The 20,872-nt window shown below is 41.3% G+C and overlaps 1 long non-coding RNA gene and 1 pseudogene across 2 annotated transcripts; both read right to left on the bottom strand.

Moving 5' to 3' along the window:
* Positions 1–9,201: 9,201 nt before the first annotated feature.
* On the bottom strand, positions 9,202–12,679 carry LOC130541368 (uncharacterized). 2 transcript variants are annotated; one of them, XR_008955413.1, is made up of 3 exons: positions 12,596–12,679; positions 12,200–12,263; positions 9,202–11,317 (listed from the first exon to the last, which is right to left on the bottom strand). It is a non-coding gene; the product is annotated as an uncharacterized LOC130541368 (long non-coding RNA). The 2 variants fall into 2 exon arrangements; XR_008955414.1 differs by lacking the exon at positions 12,596–12,679 and adding an exon at positions 12,368–12,498.
* On the bottom strand, positions 9,283–9,422 carry LOC112439527 (U2 spliceosomal RNA; annotated as a pseudogene).
* Positions 12,680–20,872: the final 8,193 nt, after the last annotated feature.

Raw genomic sequence — 20,872 nt, 5'->3', positions numbered from 1 at the left:
AAGATCAGAGTATGTTCCTGGCCCCTTCTCTGCTGGTTCCTGCAGGTTGGCTGTGTCCCTCTACCCAGAGATACAGCTCCTGCCAGGCAGCCCTTTCCATTCCACTCCCCTCCCTGGCTTCCAAGAATGGCTCCTCGATGCTTCATTCAGGTCTAGTGGTGGGAAGAGCTCCCTGCGGTTGCCAGCTCCATATCGAAGTGAACTCTTAGGCAATGTCTTCTCATGCAATTTATTGGGAAATCAATCAGAGATTGACCTTTGCTAGACAACCTCTAGTGTCTTGTAAACATTATTTAAATTTTAAATTATTTGTCTTTTCAAAATCATGGGCTTTGGCACTAAGTAGTTTTGGCCTTGACTGTAAGCTTTGTCAACATTGAACACCTGGACAAAGTATTAACCTAGCAGAGCCTCAATTTACTAAAAATTAAAGAGTAACAGTAATATCTACCTTACATGGTATTGTGAGAATTCAGTGAACATATATAAAATTTTATTACAAGATACAGCACATAAATCTAATTTTATTCCTCTTTTTTCCCTCTTTCTTTCCTCCAACTAGGGGCCAAATTTAGCTAACATTTACTGAGTGATTATTATGTGTCATGTACTAGTTTAAGCATTTTATACATATTAATTGATTTACATCAATCCTATATACTATTATCCTCTCTTTTACAGATGGAGAAATCAAGGTGCAAAGAGGTTAAGAAATTTGTCCAAGGTTTGCCAGGACATAGATGGGAGTACTAATTCACAACTAGATGGTAAACTTTTCAAGGCAAAACCAACTGTATGCCAAATTTCTTTCTTTCTTTCACAGGGCCTAGCATGATGTCTTCCATATGCAGGTGTTCAATAAGTGCTGATTTTATTCCAGGAGCAGAGGCAATTAAGCTAGGGTTGCAATAGTTAGGGAGCCAGGAGATCCACGTGGTCAAAGTAGCAGCTGCTTTCACGAAGCGGCAGTAATGCGTGCCGCTCGAATTTGGATGCAAGGTCCTGGTAACTGAGGAATGGGCTGTTGCTGGAAGATAGAGCAGAGAGCAGCCAGTTATCTTGCGGAGGGGTGAGGAAGGAAAGAGAACTTGAGCTGGGAAGCCAGCAACAGTGGAAAGCTCCCCAAGTGAAGCTTGAGCTCCTCTCTCAGCAATCCTCCTGGCCTTGAGGAGACAGTAAATCTCACTCCATCCTGTGGTTATACCACTGAAGCATCTTTAAAAACACTTAGTCCCAAACAATGGGCCCTTTCCTGCTGCTTTTCTTACCTGAGCCAGCAACCTCAGAGCTTTCTGGGATTTCTGTTAAAAACGCCGAGATCCCAGGACTCCTTCTCTATCAACACAACTGTCGCTCACGCCAAGCATGGGACATATGGCCGAGCATCTGGGAGGGAGAAGATGGGCCAGGAGTGCTGGCAAGCGGCACATGCTTTCATTATAATGGATGTGTCACAGTAAATCATTTTGTAAATGTCCCCTCCCCCTGTGCTGCATAGCAAAACATAAAGGAAGACGAATTACCCACAGCACCACAATGCTGGTTGAATATGCCAAAACTTGTGCCTGAGACACTTAGTGACATTTCCTTAAATATCTTTTTAATATCTTGGCCAGGTTGGGCATACCAATGGCATTACAGAGCTTGCAAATCAATACCCCAGCTGTTTTGGTTTTTTAATAAAACTGAATGTGATCTATTTTAAATGATTGCCTTCCACCCCTCTAATTTTCTACAGGGCTTTCAGAGAGCAAGACTGTGGGCAGCCCTGAAGTCAGGACTTGGCTCTGAAAGGGTAGTTGTTCCTTTTGGGGGTGGGGGTAGAAATTAAACATTTGCTGGATTACTGTCATCATTTTTTCCTAGTCCTCTAGTCTCCCAAATCTAGTGATCTACATGATTTACAGGACCAACTTGTGGTTTGCTGCTGTTTTTAAAAAATGAGTTTACCAAAATGTTGCAGAAGAATCTAAAGGGCTTAGCTTCTACAAATCAAATTGATTTCTCCATTTGGGATCAGTCCAAGTGATTTATTCATAATTTTATTAGAGATCTTTTCCAAAGGAAATTCTTTGTCTCTGATTATCACCATAAAGAAAATTGAAAGAGCTTCTACCAAGAATTAAGTCATATGCATGTGACTTTTGCCCCTCGGAAAAATGGAATATGTAAAACTGTCATCAACAGCAACCATCTTGGTTACTGGACATCCACAGTCCTCAATAACAACAAGAATTCCTCACGCAGATAGGGAGGTGGTCCTGTCACATTTGGGGTCCCAGTAAGCAGAAAAGCCCAATCAAAGTACCTATAAATCAGAGTTTTATAAAGATATTAGTTGACTGCTACTTATGTGGGTCATAAATGTGACACCACAATAAACAATCAAGTTTCTTTGAGGACGTATTTGAGGACTTTTTTATTGGCTTTGAGAAATCACAGTACTTCCATCAGGAAAGTCTCATCTGCTTGTGCAGTTTATTGCTTTTATTTTCTGTAGTTTATACAAAGTGTCTAAGCTTTTTTCCTTCCAATATTTTTCCTGGGCTACATTAGTGCAAGTCCGTGTTTTCCCTGGGCCAGCAGGACCACAAACCAGATTAAAACAAAAAGGGAGCTGGAGCCTCGGCTGGGCCCCTGGAGAGGCCTCCTCCCTCTGCCTTCCCCACCCCTGACCTCTCACAAACCAGCTTTGAAGCAACTGAAATTTCTTTCTTTCTCTCTCTTTTTTTTTTTTTTTTCCTGACCACAGGCAAAATCCTGTCTCCTTGGTTCTCTGAAAGTTATCCATTCCTGAATTTTACCCTTAACCACAGCGGAGTAAAGGGAATAGCTGAGGTCAGGAAATATGGAAAGAATGTTAACAATTTACCACTAAAATATACATTAAGATTATTTTCAGCAAGTGTAATCCCCACGTTGAACTTCTAAATCTAGAATTCTCCTGTCATGTGACTATATTCACATTTATGTGTGCCCCTTTCAGCCTCAATTCATCCCTTCCTGAATGAGCTCTCTGTGAAAGGTAGGACTGAGTGAAAATAGGCAAGTGAAATCTTCAAGTTTCCCTCCCTAGTTAACACTGATTACAAATGTTGAAGTGGTTAGATGAAAGTAGTTGTCTTTTACCTGAGCTAGTGCACGAATATCATCAGAGATTTTAACAGGCATAAAAACGGAAGTGAAAATAGACACACAGGTCACACATTCAATCAAACAGCTAGTTCTGTATAGAAATCCAAAATTATAAATGTTTAGATGCTGTTAAGAGCAAAAGGAATGAACCAGGGATATCTCATCTCAGGTACTTTTAAGATAATCACAGAATGTTAGCATTAGAAAGAAACAAAGAGAGTCTTTCATTGAACTTCTTCATTTTATATAGGACACAATTAACAATAATTACTATTGCCAGTATATATGTATTTTCCCATTTAATTATTACAACAATCCTAGAATGGGTCACATCTATTTTGCGGAGAAGAAAAAGAAAGGTGAAGGAACCTGCCCAAGGTGAAGTGGTAGAGGTAGGATTCAAACTTGAGCACTCTGGTTCCCATTCAAACATCAAATTAGAGGCCCTCCAAGGACTTGAACTCATTTCTCTTGGAAACCAAGGAGTCTTTGCCCTACTCTGGGGCAAGTAGATGGCTGCTAACTGCCTGGCTTTATCCACCCCTTCTTTGCGCCACATCTCACCCTCATGCTGGCCTCAGGTTGGTTTGGAGTGGCTGTCATGATCCAAGATGGATCTGCCTTTCCCCAAGGGCTGGGGCCAGTGCCTCCCCAGACACGCATGCTGCGCTGCATCTGTCGCTAATGGGATTTCCAGATTTCTGCCTCTTCATGAGTCCCATTTGGCAGCCCTGCATATCTGTGAATCTAATGTCTGTGTGTAGTCGTGCTCCTCAGCTGTTCCAGTTTGGCAAATAAGTGATGATGGCTGTGGCCAGGTTAAATCTGAGGGCAGACTTACTGTGAGTTTAGTCTTCTGAGTCCATCTTTGCAGGGACTGAAGCTACCTTGACAATGTGATGTGTGATGTGATCATGATGGCCCTGGACATGTCCTAGACTCATCTTCTTCAGTTACTAAGCACTTCATGTATTGTTTCTTTGTAGGTGAACTTTCCTTAGGGGGTGTCCCTTTTTTCCCTTTTTTTCTTAAGTGACATAGTACCTGGGAGTTCACTGTCTTGTTTAATTTTGTCTCTCCTATATATTACCTAGCTTAGGGCATTAAACTTTGGAAATCAACAAATGATTATTACATATAAGAAGGAATAGGCTGGGCATGGTGGCTCACCCCTGTAATCTCAGCACTTTCAGAAGCTGAGGTGGGTAGATCACTTGAGGTCAGGAGTTCAAGACCAGCCTGACCAACATGGCGAAACCCCATCTCTATTCAAAAATACAGAAATTAGGTGGGTGTGGTAGTGCACGCCTGTAGTCCCAGCTACTCAGGAGGCTGAGGCAGGAGAATCACTTGAACCCAGGAGGCAGAGGTTGCAGTGAGCTGAGATCACGGCACTGTACTCTAGCCTGGGCAACAAAGCAAGACTCTGTCTCCAAAAAAAAAAAAAAAAAAAGAAGAAGGACTAGATTGTAGTAAAGTCCTCTGACCCTCTGTGTAGTAGACATTTGTTATTTCATGGCTACTCACAATCCATTCTATATCCCAGTAAACCCTGCTTCCTGTTAGAGCATGATCTCCTATCATGGCATGAGCTCTTAGTAGTCAAAAAGTCCAAGTACACTACCCATTTCCCACTTCAAAAGCTGAAGGGAAAAGTTTCTGTTTCACAGGGTTGTTATGAGTATATTTGATGAGTTAATTTAGAAATAACACATAAAACATGTGGCAACTGCTAATATTAGCTCTTCTACTTGTTCTTCTTCTTCATCCTCTTCTTGTTTGCCTTCTCATTTTTGTTGTTATTAGTAGTAGTATTATCCTCTGCAGAGCCAGGACAAGGGTACTTGACCTAAACTTTGCCACTCAGATTCCTTGGAATATTAAATATTGTATGGTTGACACAAGGACAGAAGATACAGTTAAGTTTTTTTAAAATTGTGAAATATCACTCAATTAAAGAAAAATGCAAAAGTGACATGAAAGATTTGCAAATAACCGAAAGCAAATGCCTATGTAGCAGCATTGTCCAGTTTATTAACCCACCAAAGCCTTCTGTATGCTATTCTCCAGTCAAAGCCGTCTTCTTCCCTCACGGATAGCTTCATGGGTTTGGGACCTGTGCAATCATACAGGGCTCCATGCTCAGAAGAGTCCCATGCTTGGTTTAATGTCTTCAATATTCTCCCAGTACATTCTACTTTGCTTAGGTTTGCCAGTGTTGATTTCTGTTGCTTGCACCCAAAGGAATATATCTGGTATCATTGTTTTTCTAAAAGACTCTTGATAGAGAAAAAGATAGCGTGTAATAATTTGTCTTTGTTTTATTCCTTTCTGCACAAAGTCTTATGAATGTTCCATAGATGTAAGATTTCTTTTAAAACTAACATCCTGACAAACTTATATTCCAGCAGAGAAAGTTAAAACTTGAAGTTGTTAACATAGTTACCTATATTTAGAAGAATGTTACCTTCGGGACAAGCCATGAAGCCAAAAATGCCTGCCAATGGCAATTTTTTTCTTCTCAGAAAAGTTGCCAGAGGTTGCTAGTGGATCACCACTTTCTTGGAGAACTCTTCCCCATGACATGTGGTTGAGATGGGATCCCCAAATTGCTGGCTACACATGTATCCTCAGCCTCCTGGCCTCAGTGATTAGAGCAGGGATAGGTGAATAACCCAAACAAAACCAATAACGATTCTCCCAAGGAGTTTTCTGCCTTGAGCTATCAGGGAAGATAATTTCAGGTCTTTGGGTTGGGGCTCAGGGTGTCAAGGTATGGGGAAACCCTCCTACAGCAATAGAGGCAGTAGAGACTAAAACTGAACAGCACACACACACATGGTGGTAAGCAGAATCCATGATGCAGTAGAAGCTATGAGGTGTCCAGGGAGTTGGTAGTTGAGATGTTGGCACAAAAGCAGAGGCAGAGAAATGCTGGCTGCCAGACTTCTCTTGAGTCCCTGGGGTTACTGTGATGTCTTAAGGGACATTTCAGTGCTCTATGAAGCTTGGCTTGGCCACTGTTAAGATGGCTTCTTCTGCTTCCTTACTTCCCTGCACATCCTAAAATAAACTTCCTACATCTGTCTCAGCCTTGATCATCATAATTGGTGTCTATAATGAAACATATGTACAAACCTTGGAACTTGTTAACTGGACTTGAGACCTAAAATGAACCCTTCTCCATGCTTAGTCAACCGTTGTTCTTTCTAACAGTGGAGCTCATTTATGCTTAGTCCCTGCAACTCAGGGGTAAGTGAAACAGCTTAAAGCCAGAAACATCAAACGGTAATCCAATGAAGAGGACCTAGCAATAATTACCTGCCACACTGGAATGCTGACCTGGTGATTCTGGAATTCTTTTTTCTCCATCTTTACTCTCTCCATTATATTTCAGGCTTCCAGAAAGCTTCCCCTGGATTGAAGTGGGCCTCCCTGCTTGCAATATTGCTCCTCTTAATTCCATTCTCCAAAGAGCAATCAAAGCAATCATGATCAAATTAATAGTAAAGTGACTACCTATTGCTCTCAGGATGTGGCCCCAAATTCTTAGTTCACATGTGAGGTTGTTTATGATTTGGCTCTTGTTTACCTTCCCAGCCATATTCTTCCCACCTCTCCCCACCTCTATACCATCCCTTACATTCTCTGCTCTAGACTTGAACTCACTCTTTTGCCTACTTACCTTTTGCACAAGTTTTCTTCTGCCTCAAATGCCTTCTTTCACTCCTTCCCCTTGCTTTCTCCTACTCTTCTTTAAGGTCTTAGTTTAAATGTCCCTTCCTCCAGAAAATTTCCCCTGAATTCCAAAGACCAGGGTTCACAAACATGCACTCCATAGAGTTCTCTTTTTTAATATAAAATTGCCCTTTAACTTGTCTGTCTTTAACTTGGCTGTAAGTTTCTTTAGGATGACTGGCACATAGTTGATGCACAAATGAACGTACAAGATTAGAGGAAACAACAGAATGTTTCTACTCTTGCAGCCAGAGTCCAGGGCTGTGGTGTGGGTGAACAGACATCAGAGAATTGGACTAGTAGCTGGGGCAAAATATGAGGCCAGGAATCCCACCCACTGATTAAGAAGACCGCTAGGAACCATGAATTACTTAGGAATTACCATCTTGATTAGTTGAGTTTAAGGCAAGTCCCCAAACCCATCCATCTCCTTTTCTTGCATATTTTAACTGAAGGCAAATAACAGCTTTTCCCAAATGGTCAATACTTACATGTAAGACAACTTGCCTATTTCATAATTTCTCAAAACAAAAACAAAATCAGTCCAGCTAGGATGCCTGGTGAGCTGTAGTTAGAAGCTTGGCTTGGGAATCCATTGATTGAAATTGTTTGGACTGGCAGTAGAACAAAGTACAAATGGTTAAGCAGATTCCTCAAATTCTGCTAAAACAAGAGGAAAGGTAAGAAAACCAGAAATGTCGCCTCCATCCTGGCCAATGTAGAAGAGCTAATAGGTGAATGACAGCATATTTTTAATCCATAACGGAATGTTGGTTTCTTTTCTTGTTTAATGGCTTCCTTTCTTTAGGAGAACCTGATACGAGCAAGCAGAATTCTGGAAGGCAACATTTTGAGAGCCCTGAAGTGACAATGGGATTCTGGGAAAGTCAATTCCTGGAGCCCCAGTCTCTTCATCTGCAAAATAGAAATAATGATTACAATGGACACTCTCCTGCCTGCTGGGTGGCATCACAGGAGACAGTGTTTTAGAAAGTCCTCTGTATGTTCAGGGTAGCATTAACACCACCTCCCACTGCCTCCCGCCAATAAGAGCCTACAAAAGAAACACAGCCAGGTAAACTGAGTCAGTAAGCACTGGATTTGGGAGTTTGAGTATTTCCAAGCAGAAGTCATGAGGTCAAACTTTGTAATGCTAATAGGAAGAAGCACAGGAATCCCATTTCTTTGATCAATTTATTAATTTTTTAGTAAATTCTTTCTCATCAATTGTGCTATAATGTTTTTGCATCCCAGACAGTTTTATACAATATCATGTGTTTCATGCTCCTTGTTCATCAATATAATGCAGTTAGTTGGCAAAATAGTTACAGGAACTGAGGTTACCCTTTCTATTCAGCACAGAGGGGAGATATGGAAGGAACGTTCAGGAATATATTTCTACCTGGGTTTCAAGTAAAGGTGGCCATTGGCACCAGTTAGGGCTGGACTCTGGGTAATTATGGGGCATGCAGACAGCTCCATCCCTTTACCATAGCAGGCATCAGTGATCTACCACAGCACCTTTCCCCTTCTTAGACCTGGAGATGGCCTCAGAGCCCTTCCCAACACAGTGGTAACTGGATCAGATCACAGTAAAATGCATTCGTCACGCCATGTCTAGGCACTGATCAGAAGCCATGACTCTTCATTATCAAGCTGTTAAGCAGCTATTAGGTGATGCCCTAATGCCCTACTGAGAAAATTAAACCAGTAACTTACAGGTTTATGACTTATTCTTTCATTTTTTGAGCTCTTATTGGTTGCGCTTAATTCAAACAAAGAAAACAGGGTAGCAGAGTTAAACCAAATGCTTGGGTTGTAATTCCCAAGTTCTTTTCTCTTCTTCCAGCCACACAGGATATTTGATCCTTCTAATGCCTTTAACTGTTGGCTTCAAACAACTGTGAAGAAGAGAAGGAAACCTGACACTTTAGCTGGATGATGTTTATACAGATGCAGCTTCTTCCTTCACATATTTGGTTAGGAGGAGCTCAGTGAGCTGGAGGCTGAATCTCAGGAATGTTTAAATAAAGTGACATTGACACAGACCCTGAGCAACATTTGCAAACCCCATTCTAACCTCACTTAGAGCTGAGGTTCTTAATCTTTATTGGACATGGATTCCTTTGGCAGACTGGTGAGGTTTATGCATCCCGCTCAGAATACTATCTTTATATAAAACAGTAAAAGAAAATAAATTGGGTTATAAAAAGAAAATACATTGGGCTAAAAATGCATCTGGGCATACTGAAATACAGTTATTAAAATATTTTTTAAAGTCTATGATAAAGATTTTTATATGTTATTATTTATTAAACATTATACAAAAAGATCTAATGGCAAGTTAAGTAACTTCCATAATTTTGCAATAGTGATCAGGGCAAATATTTTGAGATATCAGGGGTAACTATAATGTTATATGAAACTATCTTGATTTCTATTGGTGACTAAGCCACAGGTACCAATAAGACTACTGTAGTTTGTTACCATATTTAAACTGGTAAGAACAGATACTCCACTTGATCTTAGCTAAAAGGCCGAGAAGCGATGTTACCATATTTAAAATAGAAAACTTGCTAAATTTCAGAGAGAGGTTAGTGGAAATAGTGATTCCTCCCCCAGTCCAACTAGTCTGTGAACCCTTTGGATTATGTCCAGGGACCCCAGTAATAAACCTTGGACAAATTTGAATGTAGAGACCTCTGAGCTATCAGGTGTAATATTACCACCACTAATTCTCCACTTAGAGAATTCCTGAGGCAGCCGGGCACAGTGTAATCCCAACACTTTGGGTGGCCGAGGCGGGTGGATTGCTTGAGCTCAGGAGTTCGAGACTGGCCTGGGCAACATGGCAAAGCCCCGTCTCCACTAAAAAAAATAAAAATAAAAATACAAAAATTAGCTGGGCATGGTGGTGCCTGTAATCCCAGCTACTTGGGAGGCTGAGGCAGGAGAATCCCTTGAACGCAGGAGGTAGAGGTTGCAGTGGGCTAAGATCGTGCCACTGCACTCCAGCCTGGGAGACAGAGTGAGACTCTGTCCCCCACCCCCACCCCCCACCAAAAAAAAGGAAAGGAAAAGAAAGAATTCCTGAGGCAGAAGAAAAGGGTCTTATATGGATTGCTTTCTTTGGTGTGAGACTGCCTTGCCCTTCTCTTCAAACAGAGGATCTTCTTTACTATTAGAGCTTTTTCCTCTAGGGTCACATGGGGTTTAAACACATTCTCTGGTCTAGAAAGTGCGCACCCCTGCGGATGTGAGGAAATGGGAGCCTACCCAGGTGAAGCGACCTGACCCACATAAATAAGCAGTGGGAAAGGCCATCCACATTTTCTATCCCTGGCAAGTTGAAAAGTTAAGGTGGCCCCAAACTCTTGCTAGATCTGACATGAACCAGAGGTTGAATCTGGGACATACAATCTGGGACTCTGTTGTCTAGTGGGGTTGAACTCAGCTCCCACCGGCACCAGATAAGGTTAGAAATTTTCTGCAGGCTTCGGTAGGGGAGATGCTAAAGAGCAAAATGACCCCTAAGCCTATCTGGTGTTAGTGGGAGCTGCTTTCACAGTGTATCATCTAAATATTTGTTGGTGCTAGATGTTCTGCTTTGTTGTTGACTCAGTACTAGATAACAAAATCACAGATGTGTGAGAGGCATGTGTGCTTGGAGGTGGAAGCTGGGTAAGAAGAGACATTTTAGGCTGGGAGTGGTGGCTCACAGCCGTAATCCCAGCACTGTGGGAGGCCGAGGCAGGCAGATCACCTGAGGTCAGGAGTTTGAGACCAGCCTGGCCAATATGGTGAAACCTCATCTCTACTAAAAATACAAAAATTAGCTGGGCATGGCAGCTGATGCCTGTAATCCCAGCTACTTGGGAGGCTGAGGCAGGAGAATCACTTGAACCTGGGTGGAGGTTGCAGTGAGCCAAGATCAAGCCATTGCACTCCAGCCTGGCGGACAAGAGCAAAACTCCGTCTCAAAAAAAAAAAAAAAAAAAAGAGGAGACATTTTAGAAAATATTGCCATTGAGATAATGTGCCTCTGACATATTACAATTTAAATTCACACTGTAATTTGGCTTATATTCTCTATGAGAGCATTAAAGTTGATTCATTATTTGAATTGCAATTTCACTTCTTTATTTACTCAGAGATGATCACAGAAGGGTTCCCTAGAATTACTTAATGCTAGAAAAATAGCTCCCAAGAGTCAATCAAATTAACCATCCCTTCCTAACAATATAGAATCCAGCATACTTTGGTTCTCTCATTTGACATTTTGCATGATGACAGTTGCAGAATTTGACTTCTGGGCATTTTGGTTTCTCCCCAATTTAGGAGAATGCCCAGAATGCAGAAACATGAGAAGAATGAACAAAACAAAGATGACTTTATAGGCCTCCTTTGAAGAGCTTTGCATTTCTTCCAATTGCTTTCTCCCAGACTAAAAAAAAAAAAAAATTACCTCAGTTATATATTCTCGGGTAAAAATATAAACAATATAGAAGCGAATTGAGCAGAAAGTGAAAGTCCTTCTTTGCCATCCTCCAATCCCACTTCCCTCCCCAGAAGTTAAGAATCTTTCCAGACCTTTTTTCTATGTGTTTATATATGTGCATGTATATAGATGCACAAAAATACATGACCGCAAGCAAGATGCATATATTTCTTTACATAAATGGGAACGTATACACTATATATATTTTCCTATGACTTGCTTTTTTATTTACTAATATTTCTTGGATATCTCTCTACATATAAAGCTATCTTATTTTTTTTAAAAAAACTACATATTATTCCATAATATATATGAATGTACTGGGTTTGTTTAAGCAATGTCTATGGATAGACATTCAGGTTGCATGCAGCTTGGGTTTTCTGATTTGTTTGTTTTGTTGCTATTAGAAACAGTAATCCAAATTTATTCTACCTCCTTTAAGCTGATAAAAACCATCCCTAGATGTGGATTTTCTCTCTCTATTTCTGCAGCAATAAGAGTGCAGATGGGTAGGAAAGGGAGAGAATGCAATTCCTTTTCTTCCTTCTGACCACCTTCTTCCCCCCTTCCACCTCCCACTTCCTTCCTGTCCACAATATACAAAAAGAGAGCTCCCTCTACTGGGAATGCCATTGCCTTCCTCCCGCTCACCTGGGTAACTCCTTTCTTCCTGCAAATTGCACCTCACTCCATCTCCCCAAGGTCTCCAGCTCACCACCTGGAAGGTCAAGGGCCTTCCTTCATGCTCTTTTGGCCCTCTCTGTATCCGACATCATATTAAAGTTACCCATCCAGACACCGGCCCCTGAGGGGAGAGAAGGAACTCACCGTGTATCCTCAGCACCTAGCACCCGATCAGCTGCGGCAGGAGCCCAGGGGCATACCTGGTGACCTGAAATGAAGGACCTCCAAGTGAATAGATCTTCACATAGTGTGCACTTGGTTTAGTTACCATTAAATCCATGTTGAAGCCAACAGCATTAAATGATGAATCACCTGGATAACATCGGAGCCTCGGACAAGGTGTGCAGACTAAGAACAGGATTTCAGAAATATTAAAATAACACACATCAATGCCAGCATTCGCCGGTCCTTTCTATGGCCTTCCCCACACTCATCACATTGGTAGGGATCACTCTGATATTGGCAGCAGGCTTCTGCCAACTGAAAAAGAGCAATACCTGTTCTGCAGGTTCTATTTTTAATTTTTATTAACATTTTTACCTGTGCCCTGCTTGATCTCTCTCAGGCAGGCTGTTCTGATAAAACCAGTTTTGTTATGTCCTTTCCCTGGTGCATTTCTGCCCAGAGGGAAGGCTAAGCACACAGAAGAGCCCGGAGACAGGTCCATCTGGAGTAGCCAGCGGGTCAGACCACAGGGCTAATCCTGAAACTAGACCATCAGGTATCTTGGAGATCAGCTAGTCAGTACTGGAGAAAAGGGTGGCTTGGAAGAGATGGATCTCATTTTATGGAAAGCACAACAAACACTGGTTCCACCCTGCCACCAGCTTGCTGCTCCCTAACTCAACCTGTAGAGAAATTCTGAAGAAAACTGGCAATCAGCCAAAACTTCCCACTCTGGCTTGTACAGCTGAACTCTGATATCCACACAGCCGCCCCAACAGTGAAAGAGAAGGAAGAGGGATGAGGAAAGGAGGTGGTGGAAGGAGTGGTGTGGACTGGTTCTTCTTCCTACCCTTCATTCTACAGAGAAGCACACTGACACCCACAGAGGTGAAGGGTCTGAGCCCCTCACTGTTGAGTTGGCGGCAGCCCTCTGAGAATTCAGCCCTCCTCCGTGCCAGTCTCCATGCTGTTCCTATGCCCTGCATGTTGAATAGGTACAGTAGTTATCGACCACACTTCTGGTATAATCTATGGCTAGGTGAGGGATATACTAGGCCTTAAATGCCTCCTCCACTTGATTTGCCAATTTCCCATATAAAATAATGGTTTTATTCATTGGTTCTTTTATAAATGCAAATACCCCTGGGAGAGGCAACATAGCCTTAAAGGATTCATTAAATCTTTTCTGCAAAGTAGATGAACCATAGTTCATGACCTGGTCTGGCTGCTCCTACAGCTGTAAACTCCCACTGACCCAGATTCTTCCTGGCAGCCCACAGGAAGATGAGTGTGCGATGACTGGCAGATTAGCTCTTTCAGGTGGAAGACTGCCAGAGAGATGTGCCAGCACTCTCCTTGGCGGCAGAGGGTGGGAGAGCTTGCCTGGGAGTGAGGTGTATCCTCAGGCTCCTAAATCACCTGTGTGTGTCCATGCCCCCTCTTTCTCTCCTTGCGGTGGATTCCTCAGGTCTTTGCCAGCTCCAAAAGCAGGGGTGCCTTCAAACCCTGACAGCTGCGCTGATCTGGTGGCTCTACCTTTAATAGCTATTTTAGGTTCCTTCTAAACCTTGTCGAGTCTCCACACTTCTACTTAGTTGGAGGCACCTAGAGTGAAAAACAATGTATATACAGAAGCCCCCATTATCTGCAGGGGTATGCCTGAAACTGCAGATAGTACAGAACTTTATACAGACTATATATTTTCCTATACATACCTATGATAAAGTTTAATTTAAACACTAGGCACAGTAAGAGATTGGCAGCAATAACTAAAAATAAAATAGAACGATTATAACAATATACTCTAATAAAATTTATGTGTATGTGGTCTCTCTCTGTTTCTTAAAATATCTTAATACTGTCCTGCAGGTAACTGAAACCACAGAAAGCAAAACTGTGGATTACGGTGGGGGAACTATTGTACCACATATACTACAGCGGCTACAAATGCTAGGAAGATTGTTTAAAGAAGCCTGGCCCCCCTCTTCCTCTTCGAGTTCCCTTGTGAGGATGAATAAAGGAAAGTAATGCATCCAAAGCTCACTGAGCTCCTTGGGGAGAGGGGGTATGAATGCCCAGATTCCATGGTTTTACACGGGGCATTTAATAATACCACTGACAGCTAGACTTTCTCCTCCCTAACAGAATTTGATTGCATGAATCACCCAAAGGTCTTCTTTGCAAGAGAATTTTTTAAAAGTCAATGAAAGTGGAAAACATCATAGTCTTCCAATAATGACTGACAACAGGCAAGGTTCTGCTAAAACTGGGGGAGGGGGTACAATTCCTATGGGACATGGAGAATTATTCCTCTCTGGAAAGTCTCAGAGACCATTAGAATTATTCCTCTCTGGAAAGTCTCAGAGACCAGAGAGGTAATGGGAAACCAAAAGCGAGTTTGACTACTGAAATTTAATAAGGCCTGACATTTCTGTGCCTAATCCTCATATATATTCCATTATGGTGATTTTCAAGACAGGCCACCAGAATGAGGCTGTCTTATGCATACAAAAGAGAGGCAGAAGGCAAGGGGAAGGAGGGGCTGTACTCACTATAAAAATAAGAGCAATCACAAATAATCTCAACAAAACTTTTGGAAAAACCAGTACTGATTTCCATTTCTCAAGAAATTCTCCCTTTAAATTATTCTGCCAGGCTCCAGTGAAATCCTAAATCAAGTTTTTTATAGGCTTAAAACACAAAATCCAACGTAAAACTAAACATTTTAAAAATAGGTACATGAAATGACATTATGGAAAACCAGGAGAAAGAAAGTTTGGTAAGTCAACTCTTTCTGAAATATTTCAGCCGCCTGGATCTCTAGACAAGGAAGGAATTCAGAACCCAGCTGCATAGCTTCTCTCTGTGGCTGGTCAGGCATTCTTCAGTGGCTCTGGTGGCAAAAAAGCTTAAAACTTGCTTCAAAAAAACAAGCACCTCCCATCCGGGACTGTTAGAACTCTGAAAACCAGGCCTGTGTTCACACTGGCCCAATCAGTGAAAGATTACATGTCTCATATAAGGCTGCAGTACCATCTACCCTTGAATAGAATGAGTAATTTTGTGCTATTTTTGGATGGTGCAGTGCTTTAAAACAAAGTGATAAATTAAAATGGCCTCAGTAATGCAGCAAAAATGTTAAACTGTTTGAAGGCAAATGGAAAATGTGGCCTTAGTATACAAAGAAGGAGCCAGCAGATGGAAAGGTTTGGAGTCTCTCAACTGAGTTAAGAAGAATGGCAGCCAATCAGTCTGGTATTGAATTTTGGAAACTATGCTGTGCCCAGTATTGTGCCTGGGCATGAGGAATTATTAAAGAGAAATTATTTTTTTTGTTTGTTTCTAAGTCCCCAGTTAGATAATTCCTTGAGGGCAGGCACATCATTTGTTTTTCCATAATAAGACCTAGACTTGTGTAGCCAAGTTAACATCCCACCTTCTACACATCAACGGCCTATTTTGGTCACTGCTGGCATCCATCAACTCTTCCCATCCCTCTTCAACTCCAAGCCCAATTTCTCCACTTTACACTTAGCCAAATCCTACATCCCACACATCCTCCAAGGTCCAGCTTACACCTCCTTTCATCTCTTCATGATTTCAGCCTGTGCTGGTTGCTCCCTTCTCTCCTTTCCTATTGCATTCATACCACACAGGGGTTTATATGAGCAGTGGGGAGCAAGGGACACCCCAGGAACAGCATGGGCAAAGGCAGATTGGGTGCACCTCAGTGATGCTGAGAAAGGAGAAGAAAGGGACAAAACAGAGGGAGCAAGGAGGAATGTGATAGATTCAGATCTCTCCACTCGTGAGCTCCATAATATTGGGCAAATGATTTTCAAGTCCTGGAGCCTCAGATTTCTCCACTCCCAAAGACTTCCCACAAAGGGTTTTCGTGAGTGATCGCCTGTAACATCTGAACCATAAATAAATGAATTTGTGTTAGACTCATCTAACTTAAGTCAAAATGGCACACTGGGATGAAAAGGGTAAGACCATGAGACAGTAATGATCTTCATCACGTTTGGCCCAAAAGGGTGCATCTTAATAGCAAGATTTAATGAGTCCTTACTATGTGCTAGGCACAGTCCAAAGACGTGCTAATCCAATTACTCCTCACAACCATCCTATGAGGTTGGTAGCACTATTATCCTCATTAGTTGAGGAAGCCAGGATTCCAGCCAGTCTGACTTCAGAGCCACTAGGCTTAACCAGTACAGTATACAACACTGCTCCATCCCTCGCCCTTTGAAAGGAATCCTATGACTTGCCTTTGCATTTGCAAGTGATTTTTATTTTATTTTATTGAATAGATGATGTAGCAATGTTAAACCCAATTTTTTAAAAACAGTTTATGTATCTTTACTGTTAGTTTCTGGTCCTTACTCATTTTTGCACGTCATTTCAAAAAGGACCCTGGTTTGCCTCAACTGTATATGCAAACTTAGAAGTGACGATGGCATGAAGAGCATTACCTTAATCTGGCCCTGGCTCACCACTCAGTAATAATGACATGTAGTCATAAATTAATTTTATTAAATTATAATTATTTCTGTGAATTTTTTATGTATCCCAGTTCTGGTTTGTGATTTACTTTCCTAACATGAGAGAAAAAAAGTACATTTACTACTTATGAAGGAAAACATTTACATCAAATTATCTTTGTATCCAGGAAATACAAGGTGTCAAATGTTGGATCTGAATGATAAGAATATAGGTAATTTTCTTTTGATTACTTTTTGCTGCCCTTTTTAACATGTCACAGTGGAAAGTATATAATTCACTATATGTTTTTAAAATCCCATAAAATTACAGCATTAATTAAAATAAGACCAAACTGCACCAAACTGCCCCTGAGAAGCACTTTCTGTGGCTACAGGATCACCAGGGCTTGTCCGTATACCACCCCAACTTGCAAAGACCCTTCAGTGCCTTCCTTACCATGCCTCAGGCCATAACAGAGCCAGAATGTAGGGATGCCAACATGTTGTTGGTTTGTCCAAGATTATTATCCAATGATGGTCCAAAGAACAGAATTCAGGCATCCCGATTTGCTGCTGTCTTACTTGTTAATTATATCCTAAATAAGCCTGCTTCCTGAAATTTTCTTTATAGAGATTTCATCACATGCAATTTCCTACTTTGCATTAGATTCATGGGTTCATGGCTATAGGAACCTAAATGTGGTAACTGGGTGCAGGAGTAGCAAAAATCTGGTGTACTCTTACCTTGTTCTAGCTCCCTTACCTGTAGCAGACATTATTAATGGATCACAGAACTCCTTTGAGCTTAGGTTTAGCTCAAATCCTTTCCAACACAGTACTCCAGGCAGCCACCACAATAGTTGGCTTCAAGGATGAATCTATTTGTTCTCCCTGGAGATGGCATGTCAGTGTCGACTTTTTTCTTTGTTAGTATCTGGCCTCAGTTCTATGCCAATCATAGCTATGACCTTGCACTTCTTTCTCACTCTGCTTCAGAGAATATATTCTGAAAATGGGTACTCAGGCCAAAAGCTACTTTCATTCCAAAACAATTTCCCTAGACACAAGGGCTGAGGGAATCACAGCTAGCCCATTTACTTTGCATGTTCAGAAAACCTCAAATGACTGGCTCAAGCTCACACAGCTGGGTTCGTGATGGAACCAAGACCAAACCCCAGGCTGGCTGACTGCTTGCCCAGAGCTCTTTTCACCACTCTGCCTATCTGACTCTGGGCTTTGTCAGACGGAACAAAGAAAATGTTCCTGGGATCTGACACTTGTAAACACTTCTCCATCACCCTTGCCATGGCAGCCTGCCAAGACAGGAATCAGGCCAAATTTAGTGGGTCCTTCAGCCCAGTGACTGCAGTTGAAACAATCCCCTGATATAGAAGAGGGGAGGCCAGAGGAAAATGCACTGTTCTACAAAGAACAAAGCCTGGGATGATTCATTTTCCTGATTCCGGTGGTGGATGATTGCTGATGCCTGTCACTCATACATGACTGTCAGCAACTTTGCAGGAATTCTCATGTAGATGCTTGTCTTGAACACATAAATCCCTAGTTACTTCTTCATAGTTCTCAGACTTTCAGAGGTCCCCGGACATACTCTTCTGGCTGTCCCTTTTGGTATTTAGCAAGATACCTTTTATATTTTTTATTTTTTGTTTTTGTTTTTTTTTTTTTGAGACAGAGTCTCGCTCTGTCGCCCAGGCTGGAGTGCAGTGGCACGATCTTGGCTCACTGCAAGCTCCACCTCCTGGGTCCACGCCATTCTCCTGCCTCAGCCTCCCGAGTAGCTGGGACTACAGGCGCCCACCACCATGCCCAGCTAATTTTTTTTTTTTTTTTTTGTATTTTTAGTAGAGACGGGGTTTCACCGTGTTGGCCAGGATGGTCTCAATCTCCTGACCTCATGATCCACCCACCTCGGCTTCCCAAAGTGCTGGGATTACAGGTGTGAGCCACTACGCCTGGCCAAGAGACCTTTAAAAAAAAAATGCCAAATAGTCTGGGGGCCTTGGAAAACTAGCTTCTCTGGACCTCAACTTTAGCTTCCTTAAAAGTCAGCAATTGGACCAATTGGCCTCTAAAATCCTTCTGGCCCTACAATCTGATGGCAAGAAGCATTTGAGGAAACACTCCCTCCTTCTTCTGAGAAAATCCTTTTAAATATTTGAGGCTTTTATATCTCAAATCTTGTCTGGTTACCAGTATACTAACAAGGCCAGGCTGGTCAGGTCAGGTAGGGACCTCAGTTCATCACAGCTGGCCTTCTGCCATGCTTTGGAAACTGTTCTTGGACAGATTACTAATGATTTATTTGTTACAAAATTCAGTAAACACAAAGTAAAAGAAAATTATACAAGCAGTATGAATATATTCTTATGAAAAATGAAGCAGAATTACATAGTGTATGGTATATGTATAGACACACAAAATTATGTATACATATTACAAATATCTCATTTTTAGAGGGGTTTATTCTACATGTTTTAGTTTAATTTTTACAGAAAAGGGATCAAACAGAACATATTACTCTGCAACATGCTTTTTCCACCGAACAATATCTTGGATTCTTTACCACGTTGGCCCGCATACAGTTTCTTTTTAACTGCTGCAAAAGATCCATTGTGTGAATACACCATGTTTTGTTTACTTCTTTTTGTGACCCACTCCTCCATTGATGGATATTTAGTTTGCCTGTAAAGTTTCACTACTCTAAAAAATGCTGCAATAAGCTCATATTTTTGTCTACGTATTTGACAGTTTCTCTAATATAGGTATCTAGAAGCTAAACTGTTGGGTTTAGGAAAATGCAAATTTTACCTTTTGAAAAATTTTTGTCAAATTGTCCATCAATGGCCAGGTGCGGTGGCTCACGCCTGTAATCCCAGCACTTTGGGAGGCCGAGGTGGGTGGATCACAAGGTCAGGAGATCAAGACCATCCTGGCTAACACAGTGAAACCCCGTCTCTACTAAAAAATACAAAAACTTAGCTGGGCGTGGTGGCAGGCGCCTGTAGTCCAAGCTACTCGGGAGGCTGAGGCAGGAGAATGGTGTGAACTTGGGAGGCGGAGCTTGCAGTGAGCTGAGATTGCACCACTGCACTCCAGCCTGGACGACACGGTGAGACTCCGTCTCAAAAAAAAAAAAAAATTGTCCGTCAATTTGGTAGTACCAGAGGGAATACCTGTTTCTCCACATTCTTACTGATCTTTCATTGTTTTTTCATTGCTAGCTAGGTTGAGCACTTTTACACATGTGTTTTGAATCACCTATTTATGCCCTTTGCTGATTTTTCAGTTAGGTTGCTTTTTTTTTTTTTTTTTTTTTTTTAGTCAATTTGTAAAAGCATCAAAGTTTAAAAAAAAATCCATGTATTCACCATCTGGCTTCAATATATCTACTCATGGCCAATATATTCTCCCACCTACTTCTATCCCAGGCAAGGATTATTTTGAAGCAAATCCCTATTACATTATTTCATTTGTTAATATTTCACTAAGTAAATGTAAAAGACTAAAACTCTTAAAAATATCTACAATCTTATCATCACTTAGAAAGATAACTCTCTTAATGTAAATATTCAGTGTTCATATTTTCTCCATTAGCTCTTACATTTTTAAAAATAATTGCCTTGATATCACCAAATATTTAGCCAGTGTTTACATTTTTTCCATTGCCTCATAAATCTTTTTTAAAAAATTTGTTTGAATCAAGATCTAAGGACCATAAGTTTTATTCATTTGTTATTGATATGTAACAACAGTACATATTCATAGGCTACATGTGACATTTTGATACAGGCATATAACGTGTAATGATCAAATCAGGTTATTTAGAATATTCATCATCTCAAATATTTATCACTTCTTTGTGTTGGGAACATTGCAAATCTTCTCTTCTAGTTATTTTGAAATATACAATAAATGATTGTTAACTATAGTCATCCTGCTGTGATATCAAAAACTAGTACTTATTCCTTCTAACTGTATTTTTTTCACCCATTAACCAACCTCTCTTCATCCCCTGCTCCCCCAGTCTTTCAAGCCTCTGATAATCTTTCTACTCTCTACCTCCATAAGAACCACCTGATTAGCTCCTTGACTGGCTTATTTCACTTAACATAATGACTTTCAGCTCCATCTATGTTGTTTCAAGTGA

The sequence above is a fragment of the Pan paniscus genome, chromosome 2, assembly GCF_029289425.2.
Source record: "Pan paniscus chromosome 2, NHGRI_mPanPan1-v2.0_pri, whole genome shotgun sequence".
Lineage (NCBI taxonomy): Eukaryota > Metazoa > Chordata > Mammalia > Primates > Hominidae > Pan > Pan paniscus.
This window is presented reverse-complemented; position numbering and strand designations above follow the sequence as displayed.